General features: G+C 41.9%; 1 protein-coding gene across 1 annotated transcript in view; it reads right to left on the bottom strand.

The window, feature by feature from the left end:
* LOC103607747 (neuron navigator 2-like) overlaps positions 1 to 6,454 on the bottom strand; it is a gene marked incomplete at its 5' end in the record, with an annotated part of 100,503 nt that overhangs the window by 4,691 nt on the left and 89,358 nt on the right. The window lies entirely within an intron of this gene.

Genomic DNA, 6,454 nt, shown 5'->3' with positions numbered 1-6,454 from the left:
AATTCTGTTGTATTCCTCTGCCTGGGAGAGAGCATGGCACTGGAAAGAGTTGCCATTAGAGTCAGGCTCACACACAAGAGTCTAATTTAAAATATTTATTTCTAAATTATTATCCACCAGTGATAAGTTTGATTTATAAAGTCTCTGTACATATTTTTAAATAACTCTTTTAGTCTCAATGAAAAATGTACATTTTTGTTGGACCCAAATTTGTATAGGAACTGGCTACTGAATACATTAATACAGACTGCCTTAACAAAGTTAATCCCTAAAGAAATCATAATATACAGATGAAGCAGTCACGGTGCGTTCATCTGAAACACTGGCCTTCATCCAGCGGTGAAGGGCTCAGAGGCAGGGGAGCCTTGGCCTCGCCCCCTCTTTTGGAGCTTTAAGAAGACTCATCATGGGTGGAGATGAAATGACTTGCCTGAGGTCACAAGCAAAGGAACCAGCAGGCCCAGGGACTGGATCCCACAGCACCAAGGCCACACTTTCCTCCTCCTTGGAGAAATAAATAATTAATGCTGGAGCCTAATGAGGTGCTGGTAACATCCTACCGTTTGCTGAGTGGGTTCCTGCCTAAGCTGCCAAGCTACCGAACAATTCCCACATTATCCTCCCCAGTTTGCAGTGAGGGGTTGAGGGGGCTCTCTCTGCCTCCCCTTCCAAAGCATCCCCAGAGACCCCTGGATAGAGAGAGAAGGAGCCTTTGCTAAAGGGACATGTTGTCCGGGGGTGGGGGTGGGGTTCTTGCTTTTTAAGGCAGGGGCACCCTGGGTGGCCCACAAGCATCAAGGTTAGGAATGTGGCTGTGTTGTTAGAGAGGCCTGGGGTTTTGCCCTTTGCTAGCTGAGTGACCTAGCACATGTCATTGTTAATAAGAACTAAGGATATTGAATGCTCGCTAGGTACCGTGCTAAGTGCTGCACATAAACCTTGGCATTCAACTTTTAGAAGAATCTTACCCAGTGTATTATCATCTCTATTGTTCAGATGAGGAAAATAAAACTGTGGTGAAGATCACAGTGCAGGCAGGTGGGCTCAAATCCCAACCTTGCCAGGTTTTGGTGTAATTTCTTTGCTTCAGTTTCCTCATCTGCAAGATAGGTCAAACTACTGATTAACCTCACAGGGTTGTGGTGGGTTAAATGATACAGTGCATGTGTATAAAGTCCAGTGCCTGGCACTAAGGAGCAGTTCATAATTATCAGCTGCAATTGTCCATGTCACAGACTAGTGACTCTGCATGATTCCCTTTTCAATTCCACAAATACTATATAGCAGGTTCTGTGCCAGGCTGGGGTTACAGAGATGGAAAGACCTAGCCCCTGCCCTGGTGAAGCTCAAACTCTACCAGGGACTAAGACTAGCAAATAACTCTAGTACTCCATGAAGAGTGGTGTAACAGATGACTGTGTGACAGAACCCAAGAACACACAGGAGTGCTGTTGAAGCTGAGGGGTGCACAGGAGTTTGCCAGCCAGAGGAAGATCCATCTTGGCACATGGAGAACATGTGCCTAAAAAGCAGAAAGAAATGGAGGAGAAGGGGATGTTAAAGAAGGGTAAGTACTTCATTGCTGCTGGACCACTGGGAACAACAACAGGAACTGGGTTGCCTGGAACCTGGAACATGATCCTGAAGAGCCTGGTTGCCAGGCGGGGTTGAGACCTTTGCTGGTAAGGCAGGGGAGTCACTGGCTTCTGTTTCAAAGAGAAGACTGACTTTTTAATACTTCCATCATTTTGTACTCCAGTTTTGGAGAGCATTTTCTCATCAATATTTCCTTCTACAGATTTTTCAGAGCACACCACTTCTAATCCTGTCTGAGTCATCCCAGACCTTTGGGGAATGACCAGACTTGTACGGTAGACCTCATCATCCCTCCAGCCAAGGGAGGCCTGTGAAGGCAACATGCCTATTACAAGGAAGGAACGTTCTCAGCAAACTAGGTACGTAACTGACACTAGCTATGAAAAAGCCTTGGAATCTAATAGGACCTGTTAGAACAGATATGCCGGATTTTAGTAAATAATCTTTTCCCCTTCTTCAAACGTAATGGTGCAACAATGTGGAACCAAGTGAAACTGGCTTTGTGAGTCAATTTCAGGAGGGAAAGGTGACTTCTCATTTCCAAAGTTCACAGTTCAACATGGCCTGCGTAAGTAACACAAACGTCTTTCCCTAATCTCAAAAGAAATCCCCTTCTGTTAAGAAATGGGGGAGGTGAGAGGGGACAGGAAGGGAAAGAAATATGTATCAACCTGCTCTAGTTGAGAGCATTTCTAATAGAGCATGACATTAAAAAAAAAAAATAGAAAAACCACAAAAAGCCTCTCAGATGTATGAAATGAAAGTACAAACAAACAGAAAAATCGAATCAATCCTCGGTGATTACTTTTCTTCAAAGACATGTCAGCCTGTCTATATTTTGGGGGCACATTTTTAATTTAAAAGTGAACACAGCGAGAAAAAAAGGAACGAAATGATAATTACATGTATATGTAATATTCCTTGCCAATATCAATATAAATATATGAACATACATATCAACACATACTTTATTGAATGAAGTTGAAAGAATTGATGTGGACTGATGAAAAGCCCTTGCTGTAGAGCATGTCACTACCAACCAAATCCCCAAATAACACATGCTTTCATGGCGCTCGTCTACTTTGTTACAATACAGCATGACATTTATTTTCTGAATTTAATAAGATGTAAACTGGGTTTCTGGACAAACCTGGAAAAGAATCCCTTTAGTTTAGGGTCTCAGAACTAAGATGAATAAACTTCACTCTGGGTCATAGAAGGACAAACTGACCAGCTAGTCTAACAAAGCTGCCTAAATCCTTTTGAAGAAAGCCGACCTTTATGAAAGAAAAGAAGCTGATACATCTGACTTAAGGGAAGAAGAGAATGAATCTGAAATGCAAAAATATGATTGGAAAAAAATGGGTTCCACTTTTCGGTCCTGATTTTAAAACCGCAGCACTAAATTTAGGTGAATATTCAAAATTTTGCTAAGAAAGCACCTGGAAACTACTTTGTCCTCAGAATTTTTAGGCACAAATGCTGAAGCAAATGTGACATATTTCATTTATCAAACCCCCTCACCCCACACGACAAGTACAGAGACATATCGCAGTGATTCTAATATCCTGCTCTCAGCATAGTCTTATTATTTTAAAATCTAATAAAGGTGAGTTCTAATCAAAGAACGTGGTGTTGATTCTTCTGGATTATGGGTCACCCCAAACCGACACAGGATGAAACAAAACCAACAGGAGCCTTTGGACATAAAGTCCAAGGTTAGAATGTCTTTCTCTGTGGGGTTTCCCTGTGATAATAGGACTTTATAAATAATCCAGATTGGACAATGCACACAATCAAGAAACATGGGTGACGGGGTAAAAGAGGGGCGAGAAATGACTTTATCTTTCATTTTTATCCTTTAGTGGGCAATTTTTCCACAAACAAACACACACCTCTTTGCTTTTCATGCCTTTTTGGGAATGTTCCCAACAACCACTGGCAGAGGGGAGATGTGGACTTGGAGAATCCAGCAGGGTCCTACCTTTCTGCTGCTGCATAGTTGCAGTACGTTTCAGCACCGTTTCCCACCGTCCTCTAGAAGTGCTGGCTCTTCAGGACATCACCAAGCTGATATCATCTTGCTCTTTTTAGGAGGATGTGGGAGTTCAATTTACATTGCTAGCAAAATCTTCCCTTATTTTGCTCAAGCCTAGAGCAGCCACCTGTGGCCATAACACAAGCCACCTTAGCTCAGAGTATAGGACATGACCAGGGCAAATACATGTCAATGCTGGGAAGTTTCTTCAATGGCCATGAGACACCTGCCAGGAATATTCACAGCTCAAGAGGCACCAGCCCCTCCCCTGGCTTTTCTGCATTTCACCTTCGTCTCACCAAGTCCTGGCTGCAAAGAGAATCAGATGACTGGGAAAACCTGGCTTAATTCTCTGGTTGTGGTGTGGCAGGAAGTCAAGGCTGCTGCAGAAGTGAACCCACTCAAGAGGTCTGGAGCTGACTCTGGCTAGCCTCAGGTGACAGAGCACACTTCTCTGGGGAGCACTACAAAGACGTTGCTAAGCTCATCAGACAAGGGCTCAGCCCCAGGGGTCCCTGGGGACAGAGGCAACGGTGGGAAAAGGCAGGCTGGAGTTAAGGAGGAGTAGGAAGGTCCCAGAGGGCCCCTGAAGCCTCACTGGGGGAAAATGGTGCCACTGACTTTAGCCATTTCTACTTCCTAGAGCTAGATGCTGAAGAGCTGCTTGGGAGAGATCAGAAGGCACAACACAGTGGTCACTCTCTGCAACAAAACTCAACAAGTGCCTCATCCTATACCTGCCACTCAAAGTATGGGCCACGGACCAGCAGCTTCAGCATCACCTGGCAGCTGTTTAGAAATACAGTATCCCAAACCTCCTAAATCAGACCCTGCATTTCAATTAACCCCCACGTGATTCATGTGCACATTAAAGAATGAGAGCACTGGTGTCAGGCAGTGGTCTCTGTAGAGGGAAGCATAATCGATCCATAGGAGTAAAAATTCAAGTATTTCTCTTTATACATGTTTCTTATTATGTCCTTTTGAATTCCTATGTTTTGTGCATATTTTATAGAGTATACCATATTTCGGTAATGTGGCACATACATATTTTTAAAAATGCAACCCAAAATAGTTTTCAGTCTACTACCTAAACCAGAAATTCCTAAATTTTATTAAGTTATGGTCCTCTTTGAGAAACTAGTGAAAGCTATAGATCCCATCTCACATATGTGCAAAATTCACATCCAGTTTGAGTTGGCTCACAGACCTCCAGGCCCCACGTTAGCAGTCCCTCTGCCTAAGTAGGTCACAGTGTACCCTGGCTGAGTGGGTACCTTCAACATATTCTGCAGTGGTTTCCACACTGCAAGACTTTTGTTTGTTTGCTATAAACTGATTCTGCAGTGGCACATGGCACTGCTATAATTCACATGTCATGCTGAATTTCTGTGCTCAGACTTAATCTCACCACTGCTTGGGTCTTGCTCTCATCAAACTCCTAGCAAAGGAGTAATTGATCAAGTGGGAAATTTCTGCACGGTGGTAAAACATGCTACCAAGGTCCATGTGTCTCTTGAAAAACGCAAATGTGACTTTCCACATGTTTAATAAAATTCCATCTAACACTAATTTCTAGAGCATTTTGGTTTAGCATACTTAAGGATCTAAACAGGTATACATACCATAAGGGTTTTAATTTTTAAAAAGCCATAATTGTGCTAATAAAACACAAAATTAAACACACAAAGAGGTAAGAATTATAACAATAGTGTACTTATCACCCCTATTTAAATAGACATATGTAAAATTTTCATTATAATCCATGATTATGCTTATGTAAAATGGAAGCTGGCAGGGCACTGTTCTGAAGAAAGGCTATACACCTTGGAAAATTGACAGTCCTTGTGTTTGGAATTTGGTCTTGCCTGAATTCTCTTTATTGTGGTTTAACTGTCAGTGTGGATTTGCTGCAAATATTTCTAGCACTAGCAGGAAGCTTTTTGTCCAGCTTCTGAAAGATGAAACACATCCTAACACACATGAGACTGTTCTTTAGACAAAGCCCCATTAAGCTCTTTCTTGGAATAAAACAGATGGTGAAAGGAGATGGACTGATATCCAGGAATTCTCAAACCTGGGGAACCTGAGAAAAACACATATTACAAGGCCCTGTCTTCACAGATGAGGATGTCTTTAGTGGGGCTCAAACCATTAATTTTTTTTAAAAACGTACTATTTTGTATAGAATTTTGAGGTTTCAGAAAAATGGTACAGAAAGTACAGAGGCCCTCTGTACCTCAACAGTTTGCCCTATTACTAACATTTTGCATTAGTGTGGTACATTTGTTATGACTAATGAATCAATTTTGATACATTATTATCAACTAAAGTCCATAGTTTTACATTGGGTTAATGCTGTGTTATACAGCTCTATGGGTTTTGACAAATGTGGAATGGCATGTATCCACCATTAACAGTATCAGTATCACAGAGTATAATTCCACTGCCCTAAAAATGCGCTATGCTTCCCCCAAACCTGAATTTTTAAGACATGTAATTTTCTTGCAAGTAGTCAGGACAAAACTGTCAGAAATGCTGCCTTAAATTTTGAGAACTGGATGGAAGAAAGTGAGCCAGATTGGCCGTTTCCCTAAGAGTTAGATGCCATAATGTGACTACAGTATAATGGTACTTCAAATTTCAAATCCTCATGGTAACTAGTCTTGGCCTCCTTTACGTTAACGCGACAGTGTCCATGTTAACAGCAATGTGCACATTAACAGGTTGAAGCTGATCTCTTATGTCTCCTCCATTGCAGATCTGGGCTTGATAAGAGTTATTAGAACTCCAAGGTTCTTCTAAAATATCAATTAACTT

Source organism: Galeopterus variegatus, unplaced genomic scaffold, assembly GCF_000696425.1.
Source record: "Galeopterus variegatus unplaced genomic scaffold, G_variegatus-3.0.2 Scaffold7684, whole genome shotgun sequence".
Taxonomy (NCBI): Eukaryota; Metazoa; Chordata; class Mammalia; order Dermoptera; family Cynocephalidae; genus Galeopterus; species Galeopterus variegatus.
This window is presented reverse-complemented; position numbering and strand designations above follow the sequence as displayed.